Raw genomic sequence first — 17,470 nt, 5'->3', positions numbered from 1 at the left:
TTTGGAGGTGCTGGGTTGGGAGGGAAAGGGGTGACATGGATCACAAAGCATTGCACTTATAAGCTGACTGGTTGAAGGCATCCCTTTGGACAACTACTTAAAGGTAACGGAATATATACTTTTCTAAAAGGATTGGTTTCCTTTAGTAAACATTAATAATAAGCATTGAAGAAAATTCTCCCTAGGCAAACTGAAACTTCTCCTATTCTAGACAGGAGCAAAGGAAAGGTCGAAGACAGCAAACAGACCCTGAAATGGCGCTTTGGAAGGAGAGCCACCTTATTTTTTGCACATGAATCACAAGTCAAAAGAATTCAACAGTGCTCTTTGCAAAGCACGAGGGAGTGAATACTTAGAGGAAAGACATGCAGTTGGAAGACAAGGAAGACCCACAGAAGTGGGAACAGTTACTCTTTTTGAGAGAGAGAGGAAGCCTTGTGTCTTTTTGTGTCTTTCTCTCTTTGGTGGCCGGATGATGGTGGTCACGGCCCAGCTGAGCTGGCTAATGCCAGCAACAGAATAGATGGCCTTGAGGAAGTCCTTTGAGTCAAACTCCCTTCTCTCATCCTGGCCTAATCTAATTCAAGGGGTGCAGATTGGTGAGGGAGGACAAAAACCATCCAGGCAAGAAGACTCAAATATCCTTAGCAAATATTGGCAGTGCTCATTTACTCTTTATTGGTCCAGTACCCCAAAGGTAGAGGAAGACAATTCTAACCCAGAAAATATAATTAATCAGCCTGCTGGTTGGAGCTCTAATTTAATCTGGGCAGCTGTGGCAAGAACTGGCATTAGCATGACACTGGGAGGCGGAGAATATAATTACTGAGCAATGGAGAAGGGGAGGGGAAGAAAGGATGGTGACCAGTGTGTGCCAGGGTTAGAGGGTGGAGTGAGGGGTGGGGAGGGGGGTGTCAATGGAAGGTGAGGAGTCCCTTGGGAGAAGGGAAAGGAAAGGGGGCTTCTGGCAATGGATCAAAGGTGACTTTAATTTGACTTTTGAGATATTGTGTGTGTGTGTGTGTGTGTGAGTGTGTGTGCAGTTAAGAGGCTAGTCTACTCTGCATGACAAAAGTGTAAGTGTGTGAGTTGATGGATGGGGCTTTGTGAGTCATGCTGAAGCAGAGTAGTTATGGGGTATTGGAATTGTTTATGGCTGGATCTGGGGAAAATATTCTCCCATTCTCTTTTACCGGATCAACCTAGATGAAGAAAGCGGGGTAAGGATTTGAATGTTCCACGTCCATTTTCTCCTTCCTGTTTAGACAGAAGAATTGTGGCTAAAATACCCTTCAGATGGTTTTTATTTATGCAGAAAAAAACCCCCACAAGCTACTAATTTACTTCTGAGAGAAGAAAGGGGAGCTGTAGGGTAGGTAGGGATTCAAAAGTGGCAGACACAAAGGATGGCTGATGGCCTATGTCCCATCATAGCATTTCTTGTTCCATAGTATCTCTGGCTCCTGCTCATAATGCTTCTTCTACCCTCAATACCTCTGGTGCCTTCTCAACTAAGGAAAAGAGCCAGGACAGCACATACACAGCCATCAAGCAATGGGCACAAAACTCAGGAGAGAAGGCGCAGAAGGAGTCCTATACATTAAAACTGCTCTCCAAGAGGATTCCAATGGACTCCAACTCAGGCCCCTCTCTGGATAAAGAGTGTCACTACTTTCTTTCGTGGCTTTCCTTTCACTTTCAAATAAATGTACTCTGTTTACCTTAAACACTTCTCTGCCTTTTAATTCTTTCCTAAGTGGGGAAAACAAATCTGTTGCCCTAGACAGCATCACTTCTAAGGTACTTACTTGGTGCTAAGCTCCGGGTAAGCAGCTTATACTTATTCATCTTAAGTAGTTTTTTTTTCAAAGCCAAATAAGATATTCAGTATTATCATCTCTCCCCCCTTTAACAGGGAGGGGGAAACTGAGGCTCAGAGAGATGAAATAAAATGACCAGTCATATAGCTAGGAAGTGTGTGGAAGATAGAGTTCAAATCTAGGCCTGCAGGATTCTAAATACTATAGGTTTGGTTTCCTCAACGTACATTTGGGGAATTTGAAACTCTGAGTGCTGAAGAAATTTGCATTAGCACTGAATGTGAGCTAGTGTCAGGACTGGAAGTGGACTTGGCTCTCGGATAATTCTGCTTCTGTGGAGGGCATGGAATGCCAAGGGAAGAGTTTGCTATTCAGAGAGAAAACAAATGGAAAATAGATTCCTCACCCTCAACCCAATGCCACGTTTGCTATAAGTGATCAGGGTGCTAAAAGTGGTGTATCTTGCCCACTTCCTCTTGTAGTTGGTGATGCACTAGAAGTTCCACAGTCCCTGCTTTCACCCACACATCCCACTGACAGGGACGCCATTTTTTTCTTTCCTGCTCTATGAGAACATCAGGGCTTCAAAGCCCGGCACTTTGTCCAGACTCAAAGAGCTGATTAATGACAGCCCAGGGATCCAACTACAGGCAGCACAGTCTATAAATGCCATCTCTTTGAGGAGCAGGCTGCTCCTCTGGGCAGGGCTATGTCCCTCCTTCTGCGTCCAAATAGATCTGCAAAATTTGTCCAACCCACTGAGTCACAGAAAGCTTCCAAGGTCTGTAGAAACCTTTTTTCACACGAGATCTATTCCAGCCTCGTTCAAACGTCTGCCTAATTATTTTGGAGTGAGAAGGCAGGCAGAGACGCATTGAGGATCCTTTTCTTCACTCTCAGAATGAATTTTTCCTGTAGCTTTCAGTCTTTTCCCTCCCCTGACAGCGGACAGGCAGAATCACCCTCTGCCTCACCCCACCTGTCTGTTGGCTTGAGCGTTGAAGCAGAGGAGAAGCCCCATTTCCTCTTCTTCTTTGTGTTTGTACTTCAGAACTCTGTTACTCTGCTCCAGGTAAACACTTCCACTGGAACTAGGAGTGGGTGGTTGCCACTTCATGCTCCCACGGGTGAAGGGGGCTCTCTCAGGGCCTCTGATAACCCAAGGGACTGGAGGAGCCACTGCTGTTTCAGCTTGCCCAGCTGCACAGCATCTGCCCTGCCCTGCCCCCCTCTTCCCCGCAAAGAAAAGTCTTCTCTAGGGTCCTGACAATCTCCTGGGCCCTGGCAAGCAGAATCAAACAGGGCACAGATGAGTTCTGCTTCGTGAATTCTGTGGACGTGCAGCCTCACGGCGCATGTGCAGAGAGCCAGGAGAAGTTTCTTGATCTCACTCTAATGGCTGCACAGAGTATATGCTCCTGTACATTATTAGGAAAATACTAACATTCTAATAAAGACTGTAAATTAGATCATTGATACCGCTTGCCTTGAAGGATTGCTGTATGATTTAAAATGAGAAAATGGATAATGAAACAAGTAGCAGAGAGGTGGAGAACTGGAGCTTAATAAAGGTTCTTGCATCCAATCCAAACTGTGGCTCTGTGTTTAGGATTGTACTGACTGTGCTTTCTACAATGTACTTGTCTAAGGGAGCAAATACAACAAAAGGCCTCACCAGAGAAGCATCTCCTCTCCCTATAACCCATCGAGGTTGTTATGGGTGAGATTAAAAGTTAAAAGATTCCAACAACAGTTTAGAACTCCAGTACCAGAGTCTTAGGCAGAAAGGAGAACACACACACACACGCGCGCGCACACACACACACACACACACACACACACACAAACACACATGAGGGGAAGGGTGGGGGGGAAGAGAGAGAGACAGAGAGACAGAGACAGAGAGACAGAAACTTTCTGAGTACTGAATATAATGGCTAAGATGTTATTTTGCCCAAAGCAACATTTTTCTTGTTTGTTTTGTGACTCTCCATTCCTTAAGAAAATAAAATTCTGGCTTCTGGTGGCTCACACCTGTAATCCTAGCTATTCAGGAGGATGAATGAGAACTGACAATCATGGGACAGTGCCAGCTTAGGCAGACAAATCTGTGAGACTTTTATTTCCAATTACCCAGTAAAAGCCCAAAGTAGAGGCATGGTTCAAGTGGTAGAGCTCCAGATGTGAGCAGAAAAAGTCAAGCAAGAGGCCTGAGTTCAAACCCTAGTACCAGTACTGGCACACACACACACACACACACACACACAGAGGTATGAGTGGTGATAACTTTGTTCAAAGTTCACTGTATGAGCATATGAAAATAAAACAATGACCTTTCCTCATATTAAAAATGTATATTTTCTCAAAATAAAAAACAACAAAAATCAAAATAATTTCTCTATACCCATCATTTTAATTTCTCTACTCCCATCATTCTCATGTATAATTGTTCGTATTTTGCTTTATCATACTGTATTTGGAGAGTTGTAAATATCATGAACGTTTACCTACTAAACAAGGACAGTGATTTATCTAACTATAGTATAGCTATCAAATTCAGGAAATTTAATATAGGTAAAATATTCATAGCTTGAATTCAACAGTATTGTTTTCCCAATAGTGTGCAGGATCACATATTTCATATGGCTGTTATTTGTTTGTTTTTTGTGTCTTTTTTTTGTCAGTCATGGGGCTTGAACTGTGGGCCTGGGTGCTGTCCTTGAGCTCTTCAGCTCAGGGTGAGTGCTCTACCACTTGAGCTGCAATGCCACTTCTGTTTTTCTGGTGGTTTATTGGAGATTAGAGTCTCACGGACTTTCTTTGGCCAGGTTGGCTTTGAACCAGACCTCAGCCCCCCGGGTAGTTAGGATTATAGGTGTGAGCCACCGGTGCCTGTCTGGTTTTTGCCTTCTTGAATCTAAGGCTGTCTCTTTTTAATTTCTTTGGCAGGACAATTTGGAGAGCACAGGCTTTTGTCTGTGCGGGATCCCCCAATTTACTTAGTCTCTTCCATCAACCGTGGTGGGGTGATGCTCTCAGGATGGACTTGGTGATGCTGTATCTCAATGTGTCACATCAGGAAGCATTTAGAAAAGGTTTTCCCACTATCGAGTGTGATGTGGTATTATGCTTTTTTTATACTCAAAGCTTTATTTCCTTTTTAATAATTAAGCATTTTTAAATATTAAACAACTGGATGAACAGCCTATTTTTATTACATTTTCCATTTGTGCTATACACTTATTTGAGTACTTTTTTTTGTGGTACTGGATTTTGGACTCAGGACTTTGTGCTTGCTGTGCTTATGTATTCATAGTGTTGCTCTACCACTTGAGTCACCCCCCGCTGCCCCCAAGTCAGGCTATTTGCTGGTTAATTGGAGATACAAATCTCATAGACTTTTCTACCTGTGCTGGCTTCCAATCACGACTCTCAGAGCTCAGCCTCCTGAGTAGCTAGGATTACAGATTAGAGCCACTGGTACCCAGTTCTTCTTATTCTTCGTACAGCTTTCCTGGAAGTTCAAAACTTATTTCAAAATAAATATTTAAAAGTTAAACTTTAATTCTAAAATATGCTGTCCAAGTGTTTCTTGTCTCTCATCTCAACTTCTGTGAATTTCAGTTATTTATGTAACTCATGGTATAGCAACATTAACCAACTTAATTTTTTCCCCCAAACATATGTTATAGATTTCCATCCTGGGATTTATGGAGACGCAGATCTCTGCCAAGACAGCCTTTTTTTTTCTTCTTCTCTTGACCCTTTCAAAATTCTATCCAACCTGGTCAACCTTAATTTAAAATCACTAATTTGAGTTTTCTTTCAATCAATTGCACATTCATCCTGTGAATTGGTTCAATTTCCTGTAATCCAAAAGATCCGAAGAATCATCTAGAAATGTCGGTAAATTGATTTCCTAAATTTGGGTTAAGTCACCCTGGACAGAGCAGTTTCCGATTCCTGCCTAGGCAACTGAGTGCTTAGGTGATGAGTGTAGGCTTCCACCTGGTGGCCAGTGGAAGTATATCAGTCTGGGAGTTCATCTGTGAGATCAGGAAGTTTTAAGGGCAAAGTCAGGAGGTTGAACACAGCCCCATCTAATTCTTTGGACCATCACAACACCCATTTTGTAGATTATCTTCAAGATAGTGTCTTAAGGATTTTCTTAATGATCACAAGCATTAGTGGAAACAAAGTATTCTGCGAAGTACCTTAAAGGAGCATATAGGATCCTTCCACCGTTTTGCCATGAAGGAATGTGAAATCCACACAAGTACAAGGAAGCCTGAAGGGCAAGCTCTTCCACTCCTGCCCCCTTGGCCCCCGTAGGTCAGAAGGAACCAGTTCAAACATTAGAGCATATAACTGTAGAGTGCTTTCAGGAGATTAACACCACACCCATCCTCCTTAGCCCTTCTAAAGCAGGTGGCAGTGCTAGCTGTGGGCGGATAGCTGCAGGGACTGGGGCCTGAGAATGAACAGGCTTCTGGGGGTGGGGGGGTGTGAGGGGCAGCTGGGAGAAGTTTGCCTCCTGTGGTTTAGGTGGGCGGTTCCATCCAGTTTCACTTTCTCTGCTTTGCAAACTTCTTCCTTTCACATTCTCTTTGAGGCTGCTGCCTCTCTTCTTTCCTCAGCACCTCTCCCTAGGATCCCTCCTTCTCTCCCCCAAGCATGACAGACAAAAGACTCCTGCAGGTAATCATGATACACCCTCAAGGAAACACTGGATACCTTTGCCTTTCCATTCCTCCCTGGGGTCTGACTACTGCTGTGAGGATTCACAGTGGTATCAGTGTGTGTGTGTATGTGTGTGTGTGTGTGTGTGTGTGTGTGTGTGGAGAGAGAGAGAGAGAGAGAGAGAATTCACAGTGTATTAGTGTGGGGGGAGAGAGAGGAGGGGAGAGAGAGAGAGAGACCCCTGCTAGAAGCCTACTCTTCTCTTTCAAGGACAAAGGCTGAGTTGACAGCGATTCCACATTTCTGGTTTCTCAAGTCTAGATTCTAGATAGGTATCTTGCTAGGAGAGAGACTTTGACACTGATCCTGCTAAATCCCCAGATCCCTCCTTCTCCTGTGTACTCTGCCCCATCCTAAGGCTCTAGGCTCTCTCCTCCTTGTGGGCTTCTAAAACACAGACCACCCAGCATCTAATCCCACTTCTGGCCTTCAGGAGGCCTATGCCTTTGAGCTGAATTAGTTGGATCAGAAAGAAGGAAGATGGAGCATAGGCTCACCAGGCTAATAATCCTGTATTCCACACATCTGACTACAGCCATGGTGGAGGCAATTTTCCCCAATGTAATTTCCTCAGAATGTGCCTCAAAAATCATTTTATTAATACAAGGAATATCTCTCCTTCTAGAAGTATCTTAAGTGTTAAAAAAAGCATGCTATTTAAAGTGACAGGTATGTTTTTGTTGTTATTTCTCTTTATGCACATGTGTGTGTGCTCACACACACACACACACACACTCATGAGAAAAGGCCAGCTGATTAAGGGCCTCCATGTCTAAAACATAGAAAATGGAGAAGGACATGAAGATCTAGGCAGAACGTTTTCGGTCTAGCGAAAATTCCAGAAAATGTTGATGACTTGACTTCCTGCTTTCTCCCTTTGCACTTCATCTACTCTCTCCCTTTCAAGCCTTTGGTGAAAGGAGGACAAATTCACTAAGAATCTCACCTGGGCAGTTTGGAGGAACAGATGCCTACCCCCCACACCCCCAAAAAACAAAAGCAAAGGCATTTTCCAACTCCAGATCTGAGTGGTAAATGGAAGCAGATGATCTGCATCTGGGCCTGGACTGAAGAGCCCAGCTGTCTGACAGAGTAGGGACCATCAACGGCGGCTTCTCTGCCCTGGGACAGCCTCTCTGGACAGCTGTCCTGGCTCTGCCCCAGCACTGGGCAAGCTGCCAACTGAGCCTTCAGCTCTGTGGCTTCCAAACTTGTGCCCAGCCCCATCCATCTGTCAGATGGGCACATACGTGTTTAGACACAGTCCCAACTTCCCAGACTTTCCAGGTGACATGCCCACAGGTTAATATCATCTGAAAACAATGTCTATTTGACTTTGCAACTGATGAGAGTTTTAAAAATGCATTTTCTAGGATTTCTATTAAAATTTCTTACCAAATATCTGTTACTTAACATTTTCATTCTCCACAGCAAACCATATAGCTTTGGAGGCTTGTTGTAGACTTCTAAGTCCAAAAAAATTTGGGTAGTATTTCTCTCTTTGGCAGTGGAGAATACCAACATATAAATAAAACTAAGAAAGTATTGTGGGACTCAAGTTGAATTCCTAGGGTTCTTGCTCTAGTTCACTGTTTCCAGCAAATTCCATGAAAACAAGGGGCAGTCCCTGGGAATGACAATCTAGCTGTAGGATGAGGAACTGGTCTGGTGAAACACAAATAAAATAGTGAGTAAACTTGTTTTCACTTAGTGCACAGGCTTTTTCTTATATCTAGGAGAAAAATAGAAAATCTTATTTTACTTTATTTATTTATTTTGCTTGCCCTGGGACCTGGCACTGTCTCTGAGCTTTTTTGTTGTTGTTTTGGTTGATTGTGGGGCTTGAACTCTGGGCCTGGGCACTTTCCCTCAGCTCTTCAGCTCAAGACGAGCGCTCTACTGCTTGAGCCACAGCGCCACTTCCTGTCTCTGAGCTTTTGTGCTTTTTTGCTAGTGTTCTATCACTTAAGCCTCAGCCTCACTTCCAGTTTTTTGGTGATTGAATGGAGATAAGAGTCTCATAGACTTTCTTGCTTGAGCTGGCTTTGGCCATGATCCTTAGATCTCTGCCTTCTGAGGAGCTAGGATTATAAGTTTGACCTATGAGCCTCCAATGAATGAATCTCTTATTTTATAAAATAAGAAAACACAAAGGACTTGAGGCTAACATCTGTAATCCTCGCAGCACAGGATGTTGAGATGTGAGAATGGTAATTCAAAAGCAGCCTGCACAGGAAAAACAGAGAATTATCATTCTCATCCTATTATACTCAAGAATTAAGTTGAACAGAAATGTTATTTAGGCTTCTTTCCACCATATGATAGCTATGCTGTCACTACTCAGAGGAGTCAACCTATTGGTGATTGAAATGGAATTTAGAGACATGGTAAAAAGGATCCCAACTGTGGTTGTGGCTAGAAAACTAGAAAGAAGAGAACAGGTGAAAAGTCAATCATCAATAGCATATTGAAGGAATGCATTGTATAATAAGTATTATCATAAACATTTATAAGTAAATGTTATGAGAAAAGACAGAGAAAAAACTCAAGATAGTACTAAAGGAGATCAGGGAGAGATGGATAAGGCATGAACACACACACACATCTCTCTCTCTCTCTCTCTCTCTCTCACACACACACACACATACATACACACACATACACACACACACACACACACACACATACCCTATGTGTGGGTAAGGAGAGATGAGGAGAAACTTTTTAGAGCTTAACAAGGCTTTTGGGAACTGACAACTAATAAATGAAAAATGTCTCTAGGGTGTAACAGATTTTAATTTTTTTGAGAAAAGGAGTCATTTACTAAGGAAAGCAAAACTTTGACATTGTCTAAACAGAAAAACACAGTGCTAAGAAATTAACACAAAATGAAAAGTTCCTTACAATGTTATACCATATTAAAAAAAACTAGCTTCTGGGAAATTTATAAAAGCGTGAAAATATTATGAAAACCAATCAACTTTGGTACACAAAGGGTGTTAATCCCCTTCTCTAAGAGAAATATGAAATGATTTACAGTACAATGAGTTCTATTTATTCATTTATTTTGTGATCCTGGGAATTGAACCCAGTGCCTTCCACATGCAAGGCAGGGACTCTACCACTTGAGCCATGCTACACTAGCTTTTTATTTTGTCTTTGAAAGAAGCTCTGGATGACTGATCACTTCAACTGGCTCTTCTTCCTGTCTTAGCATCCTGAGAAGCTGGGCTCACAGGTGTGGGTCACTGTGACTGGCTCGAGAGCTTTTTAGATACTGCTCCTTCTTGGGTTCATGCATAGAAATGTCACGCAGACACATCCTTCCATGGTATGCCACTTTCTCTCAATAGCAAGAGATCAAGAGCTGCTTTCAAACATACCAGAGGTCACTGAACAGAAGGGCTTCCACTTGTGAGCTTGACAGTAAGCGATATTTTCTTCTTCATTCTCCAGAGCTAGAGCAAAGGATGTGGCTGGGTAGAAGGCGGGGACTGTGCAGATGCCTGTGCAGATGTGTGTGTGTGTGTGTGTGTGTGTGTGTGTGTGTGTGCGTGTGTGTGCTCATTTCCGCTTCCCCTTTCCAGCTGGCAGCAGCAGTTGAATGAGAACAGGGAGAAAGTCGCCTTCTGATTGACACCATGAGAACACCCCATTGTTCTAACCCCTGTCTCCTCGCACTGAAGGGCTTGGCTCAGCTTTGAGAACTCTGTTTTCTCCAACTCAGGTCTCTACCCGCAGTCAGGTAAGAGCAGTTTAAATCTGTTTTCTTTGGGGCCATGGTGATCTAGAATGATGTTAGGAGACAAGGAAACAGGCTAGAGAAAATGTCAGGCCTACCAAGAAGTAATACCTCTTTCCTCCCTCATGGTAGCTTTGCAGGCATCATCATTGTACCTTAGGAAGGGGATGGCCTGTCACTTTCCTTCTCCTCCCTACTACCAGAACGGTGACCATTCAAGGGTCACAATGCATGGATGGGTTCCTTTGGTGTGGGGAATCCATCATTAGGACTTTTATTTTTCTTTTGTCATTTTTCCTCACTCTACGAACTTCCTCCCTCAGTCTTGCCAAACTCATCTTTGGGGTTCACCTCTTTCCGCGTGAGAAACTTCGATGAGCCAATGTCCCAGTTTCCTCATGTGCCCTGTTCTAGTCACCATGCCTCTATTGGGAAGATCTAACCTGGCCCAACTTTGCTTTCTGTGGGTTGGGATCTCTTTTTTTAAAAGCTGAAGAAGAAAGTTGCGGTGCAAGTGAATTACAGTAAGATCTAGTGGGGCTCGTCATGCAGGAAGATTGGCACTGAGGGACGATGCCAGGCTACATGAACATCCATCTCAAGGCAGTTAATCTCCTGTCAGTAGTGATTTTTCCAGTTCTAGTTCTCAGAAATGGATCTCTTAATGAACTCCACAATTCCGGGGCTCGGGGACATCAGTTGCCCATACCCCCTTATCTCAGTGATAGCAGGCTACATATGTCACCACCTACATGACTCTTGAGTAGGGTGTAGGAGGGGAAAGATCCTCCATATTTGGGGTTTTCCCATACCCCAGCAGGCCATTGAGCTCACCAGCAGATAGAAGAGTTTCATCCTCTGAGCAAACACGAACAAGACAAAGTCCCATAGACATGGTGTGCGCAGACAGAAGGTTTAGAAGAAATACCCAGGGAAGAACAAATAACTTTGTCTACCATAAATGTCCCTGAGTAGAGAGTCAAAGGGACTTTCTAAACAGTGCATAAGATAGGAGATCAGAGATTGTAGGCTTGCGTATTTGAATGTCGAAACTTCAGGCTTTCCAGTTGGACCCAGTGAGCGGTTAGAGCCACAGGTCAGGATTGTCCTATGCCATGAAGCATTGCTGGGAATAGAGGAAACCAAGCTTGTGGTCTGTCTGTTAGAATAGGAATCCATGATGAGAAGCTGGCGAGGAGAAATAGGAAGAGGTCGAACGTGATTTCTTTCTCATAGGCAACTCAGAAACTACTTACAACCATAGGAATGGCATGTTCTCGTTCCTTGGAAGTGGAGGTGAAATCCTGAGAGTAAAAATTATGGAGTTTCCCTGTAGCCCCAACACAGTCATTTTTCAGTCCAAGATTGATGTTTCAAAATCAAATAGAAAATGGAGAGAATGTTCAGTTTCAGCCCATGTTGTGATTTATATGCTTCCCTCTGGCCTACAGTAAAGGATGAAGAGCAGACATGTATTTCTACTTGCAAGCTAAGAGCTCTTTTCCCACCTAAAGAACAAGATGGAAGTGGTTAACTCAATATATATGGAGTTCTGTGTCCTTTGTCCATGTAGACCTAACACAGAGGTTTGGAGTGAGCATATACATAATTCATTCAAATGAGCTGAGGGATGCGAAGAAAAATGTAGCTACTGAGAAATAAAAAAGGAAGTTGGACAATAAGGTACATAAGGGAAACAGCTTCAGTACTAAGAAAATAAGACTTAAGAATTAGTGATATAAATCCAGACACAACTCAGTGATCAAGAATTCTGCTCACCACTATCCATGAGCATGAAAGCTAAGCTAGATCGTAAGAACCTGAGTTCAAGCCCTGCCTGCTTTTTTGCTCTTTTTATGAAACCATTCATAAGCCAGCCAGTTGAACTGCTGTTTCTCATTCCTGAGATCTGAACAACCCATCTAGATGAAAAAAAAATGGCCTCTCCTATAACTGGGGTTACGGGATTCCTTTCTGCCTAATGAACAGCTTAAATATTTGCTGTGGTGGTTTGCAAGCCTTCCTTAAGATTTTGCCACGTCCTGATAAATGGAGGAAGAAAGAGATGGGAAAAAGAAAAGAGGACTTAGATGGTCTACCTGAAGAATCTAACTAAACCTGTATGGGAAGGAAGGCATGCTAGAGGAGAAAATAAAAAGGTTATATCGAGTAACTGGCATTTTTCTTGCTACTGTTTAGCAAAGGATACCTACCTTCCCATTTTCCTGACATAGACTCAAATGCTCTCTTAGGCCACAGAAGAATGCTTGAATGCTATTCTCAGAGTGAGTTCTGGCGGTCTTCCACACTACAGTCACATAGGAGTGAATTGGAAACCATCTCCGAAGGAACAAGAGAGCTTGTTGTAAGTTTGGGGTATGTAGAATGGGAGACAGTGACTGGACTAGAGGTAGAAACTTGTCCTAGAAACAAACAAAAATAATTGATGGCTAATCTTGGGTCCTCCCCACACCCCCGGGGTATGCAATGACAGGGATGTATCTCAGCCACATTGTGAAAGCTCCATTTCCTTTGCCTCTCTTTCTATACTCATTATCACTCTCAGTCCCAAAGCACAGGTGCTGGTTGGGCCATAGGTACAATATAGATAGAGAAGGGGAGGCCTGTCTGATCCATGCCCTAAGAAGGCTCAGAGCCCAGGAGATACACCCAGGACTGGGCCTTAGGAATCGTGAGTGGGAGGAGGAAGGCTGCATAATATAAAGGAAAGAAGCATACTTTTGGAGACCCAGAGTTTGTGAGACAGTCTCTCGTTTACAACCTCTAATACTTCTTGTGACACTAAAGATATGAATCTCTTGTCTCTGTCTCCTTCTGTGTATCTCTCTGTCCCTGTTTCCTGTGTCTTTGTCTCTTTCTGTTTCATTATCTCTTACTATCTCTCTCCGTCTCTGTTTTGCTGTGTCTCTGTTTCTCTCAAGATCAGGATTAGTTATTCCTTCTAATCCCTATGGGCATTTTATAGGAACAAAGGATTTTCATCGGTCATTGTTCAAATCTTCGTCTTGGCAGCATCCCTTTGTGACTCCACTATAACTTCGGTTCCCTCCATCTTCCTTCTTACTCCTAAAAATGTTCCTGAATTTAGTGAATGACTTAGACTGAGAGCAGATTCATAATAATTATAATTTGAAGCAGAGCTGCTAATTGCCAATTACAAGTCCTTAGTCTCATGCTTGTTGAAATATTAACTATTTCCATAAAAAGTCTGATAAATACTCATTGCTCCAGGCCCTACTTACAGGGCTGTGATTCTTTCCAGCTCTGATGGTTCAGTGCCACCCATAACGATTATAAAATATTCTGAATGTTGCAGCAATCCAAAAACACTGTATTCTAGGTAGACTTGCTCCTCTCAAATAGAACATAATTGAGGTTTTGTCCAAAGCAAAAAATTTGTCATGCTGAGAGAGGCAAAACAGCCTCATATTGACCTAGCTGGAGTCAAGAAGAAAACTATGCTAATAACACAAACAAAAAGATACTTGTTAAGATTCCACACCAACAAGTATAAATCATGTTGGGTTTATGCTGCCTCTTCTGCTAGACTACAAGGTGGAGAATTTACACCAAATCCAAAAGTTTCTCTTTTCCTTTATCTCAGATAACATTCCCTACTACAATTGGACGATGGAGTTAGGTGATTGTTCGTATTCTCTTGTTAGTGGAAAGACTGTCTAATACATTCAGACCAACTTGAGTTTAACTCTTAACACAACAAAATCCTACCTATTGACTCCTTCATGAACCTCACTGGACAAGGATTAGTTGAGAGGTGTTTTTCTGGAATCATTTGCAGTAGTTTGCAGGTCAGATGTATGGATGCCTACAAGGTACTTAAGGACATCAGTTATTGAGTTCCTGTTGCTTTGACTCACTTGCCCTGATGCACAGGAGAAGTCTGATTGTGTCCCTTAGCATAGAAGGCGCAGAGAAGATGAAGTTCACAGTTCAACCTTAACCTGCATCCCTACAGGTTTTCCACTACTGCTGCAGTTACTGCTTTGACAGTACTTTTGGTGAGAAGATACAAATCTTCCCTGGTCTTAAGCCACTAGAAGTGATTTTTCTTGACTAACCTCCATCCTATCTTACAATTTCTGCATTTGTTGTACAATGTAGAATAATGAAACATTCTGTACTGTACAAAATGACAAAAATCCTTTTATTCTCTTCAGTGGTAGTTGGATTCCAGAACTGATTGTGGAGGATTTGGGAATGACACTTCTAGGGCAAGATAGGTAAGTGGACAAAGGGCTAGAAATCTTAATAGAAGGGCAAGTAAGGTCTTAGGGGAGATTCAGACAGGAAGCAACAGAACTAGTGTGGGAACTTCCTTGGTTAGTGAGAAAGTGGGAGAGAGATATGTGCAGGCTTCAGAATTTTCTGCTCATAGAGGATAAAATAAACATAATAGAATAGTAAAAATATTATCAATGAATATGGTAGTCAGGTTTTAGAAGGAACTTTTGACTCAGAAATGGCTAAAAACCTAGAGCAGAAAATTCTGGGAAACAGTTCTACACAGATTTTAGATTAAGCTTTATAAATTTAGTCATACTTAGATAATTCAGAAGCTATACCAACAAAGGACTGGAAAAAGTATGCCTGCCTTTCTCTTCTTCACTTGAAGGAAGACATGCAGAGGATTTAATGTCTCGAAAAAAGTCAGAAACATCTGTCACATGATGCATCAGTTGATAAAATTCTTCTAGTCTATGATTTCAGGTACGATTCTTGCTCCTTTGCAGTTACAACATTCACTAACCCAATAACAACTTGAAACTTACTGTGTCATGCCCTAAGAGAGGGAGTTAGGGGTTAGATTACCAGGGATGATGCATAAAACCAGAGGGGGTATCATTTATTCTTTTGCTGAAAATGACACAGGCATGTGTGCTAGTTGGTAGAGGCTGAACAGAGGCAGATTCACTTAAGCAGGGCTTAGAAGGGCAGATAGGACTTGTGTGAGGAGACAAGGTGATAAATCTGGATAAAATAAGGCAAAGAAGTGGAAAATTCAGGGTTGGAGGCGTGGCTCCATTGGTAGAGTGCTATCCATGAACTGAAATGTTAGGTACTAAGTGTGAGTACTGATCTTGGACCTAAAAAAAAAAGTGGAAAATTCAAGAATAGGGGACCACAAGTAGCACATGACTTGGTTACATTTATTTGGGTTCCAGAAAAACTTTCTTTGTTAGGATTTCCCAGTTTTCTGAAGCTGTAAAAATTACATGTCTGGTAATCCTGAAACTCAGCATGAATTTATGAATGGGAATTTGTGAATGGGGAATAATTCCAGAGGCCCACTGGCTCTTTTCTATGCCCTCTAGGAAGACTACATGACTGCATTTTCCTTTATTGTTATGACTTCTAAAATAATTCAAACTCAGTCAGAATGTCTGAAAATAAATTCATAAGCAGGGGTGTTGTGGGTAAATCTAGATAACACTGGATCCCATTAATTCATTCTCTAGGTGATGGAATGCTGATAATTTTTAAAGATATGTATTGAATTGTTTGCCACTTCACAAGTAGCTTATGTATACAATGTACATTGATCTATGTCATCCCTTCAACATTTTCACACACACCCCCATTTGACCTATGCCTTCCCTTATTTTTCTTAGTTTTGTGAGGAAAGGGGTAAGTAGAGAGGGGTGGATGAGAATACAAAGATCAACATGCACCGTATCCATAAACCACTTTGTTGCATAGGCAACTCCTTTGTACAACTACTGGAAGGTAATAAAATTATTTAAAAAAAAACACAAAAATGATGGCTAACTAGAAAACCTAACTTGCCAGAGCCAACCAATTAGACAAAGGAGTTTGGAAGAACGTTTGTGTGTTCTTATTCCTACTCAGCATTCTTTTCACAGTGCCAGGTTCAGTTGTTTTATAGGAATATGTTTTTGGATGACTTCTGTAGAAGCACCTCTGGACCCTTCTTGGTATTGCAAGGGGTCCCAATGCCTTCAGAGAGGCTATCTCAATATTGGTCTTCCATTTTTTTTAAAACATGCTCAGTGTGCCTGTGTTATCTGATCATCGTTTGCCACTTCCTCCGAATTCTCACAAAGAATACTCAGTTTTTTATCTTCTAGTATTATACTTTCCTCCTGTCACCATGAGCCACACATTTGTAGTTTTCCTGATTTTGGTTTTTGGTGTTTTTTTTGTACAGTATTTCCACATAATACTCTATGAACAGCCTTTACAAGCCAAGTGTGGCAGATATTGGGGACAATTCATTTGTTTGATTTCCCCATGTCTTGTGTACCACATTGAGAGGAATGGCTACCTTGCATCTTTTTTTTTTTTCAAGTCTGAGACTGTTGCAGCATCTTCAAATGATCAAACTCTCATCTGAGTTACCTGAGGATAGTTGTCTTCTGCAGTGAACAGTGGAGTTTTTAAGCTACCTAAGTCTTCATTGCTTTAAACATCATAACCATTTATTTGCAAACCTTTCTCTGGCATCCACTAAGCAGTAACAATTCTGTTTCAACAAGCATTTTCCTTTAGGTATTTACATTGAGTAAAACTTCTGCCAGCAGAACATAAAGACAGACAATGCAGGATAGATAAATACAGATAATAGTCAAATAAATACAGCCTCTGTCTTCAATAATAGGGACTCTAAAGGGAGAGACAAGTCATAGAATAACATTTTGCTATTTCTCCAGTTTTCAACCTTCCCTCTGCCAATATTTTACTTGCTTAGTGAGTACATAGTTAAATAATATGAGTACAGTTTTGAAGCAACCTTTTATGTCTTTAAAGCATAAAAATCACACAGGGAACAATCAACTACAAATTATTAATTTTCTTTGAGAATAAGTGTATGCCATTCTGCTATAACATGTTAGGTTCTGTTTTAGAAATGCAGCTAAAAATAATTCCTGCAAGCACCTCTCTCCTCGCAGAGTTTATATGCCAATCAGAAGGTGAACAATAACAACCACTTTGGAAAGTAGTATGGAGGTTCCTCAAAAAACTCCACATAGACCTCCCCTATGACCCAGCAATCCCACTTTTGGGCATTTACCAAATGATCACAAACAAGACCATACTAAAGCTACCAGCACAACTATGTTTATTGCAGCATTATCTACCATAGCTAAGATATGGAACCAACCCAGAT

The 17,470-nt window shown here is 41.9% G+C and overlaps 1 protein-coding gene across 4 annotated transcripts in view; it reads left to right on the top strand.

Annotated features, from left to right (window-relative positions):
- Positions 1-10,160: 10,160 nt before the first annotated feature.
- The window catches only part of Tespa1 (thymocyte expressed, positive selection associated 1), a 34,365-nt gene continuing 27,055 nt past the window's right edge, over positions 10,161-17,470 (top strand). The window contains exons 1-4 of one of the 4 annotated variants that reach the window (XM_013017933.1): positions 10,161-10,305; positions 12,555-12,667; positions 14,502-14,564; positions 14,957-15,051. The gene's annotated coding sequence lies outside the window, so the exon portion shown is untranslated. The remainder of the gene's footprint in view (positions 10,306-12,554; positions 12,668-14,501; positions 14,565-14,956; positions 15,052-17,470) is intronic. The other 3 variants (XM_013017949.1, XM_013017941.1, XM_013017956.1) reach the window with 3 other exon arrangements.

The sequence above is a fragment of the Dipodomys ordii genome, unplaced genomic scaffold (assembly GCF_000151885.1).
Source record: "Dipodomys ordii isolate 6190 unplaced genomic scaffold, Dord_2.0 Scaffold3, whole genome shotgun sequence".
NCBI lineage: Eukaryota > Metazoa > Chordata > Mammalia > Rodentia > Heteromyidae > Dipodomys > Dipodomys ordii.
The sequence above is the reverse complement of the archived record's forward strand: the minus strand, read 5'-3'. Positions and strand labels throughout refer to the sequence as shown.